The following is a 406-nucleotide window of genomic DNA, read 5'->3' on the forward strand; positions in this document are numbered from 1 at the left end:
CCGGCGGCGGCGGCGGCGGCGGGAGGAGGCCGGGGGGGAGAGGGAGAGAAGGGGGGAGGAGGAGGACGTATGGCGTCATAGCCCGGCGCCGCCGCCATCATGAGGAGGGCGAGGGCCGCCGCGGGCGGGGCCGCCATGTGCGGGAGGTCGGGGCGGCGGAGGGGCTGAGGGAGGAGGAGGAGGAGGCGGCGGTGGGGAGCCGAGCAGGGTTGGGATGGGGGGGGTGCCCCACCGGCGCCATGTTGGGGAGGTCGCGGCGCTTCTCCCCCGCGGGGAGTAGGGGCGCGGAGGGGACGAGGGGGCGTCGGCGCCATCTTGGGGAGGTCGCGGCCCGTTCTCTTTCCCCCTCGGCCAGGAGGTGCGAAAGGGCTTCGGGCGGCAGAGCCCTGAGGGGACCGCGGGCCGG

Source organism: Calidris pugnax, unplaced genomic scaffold, assembly GCF_001431845.1.
Source record: "Calidris pugnax isolate Ruff unplaced genomic scaffold, ASM143184v1 scaffold96, whole genome shotgun sequence".
In the NCBI taxonomy this organism is placed as follows: domain Eukaryota; kingdom Metazoa; phylum Chordata; class Aves; order Charadriiformes; family Scolopacidae; genus Calidris; species Calidris pugnax.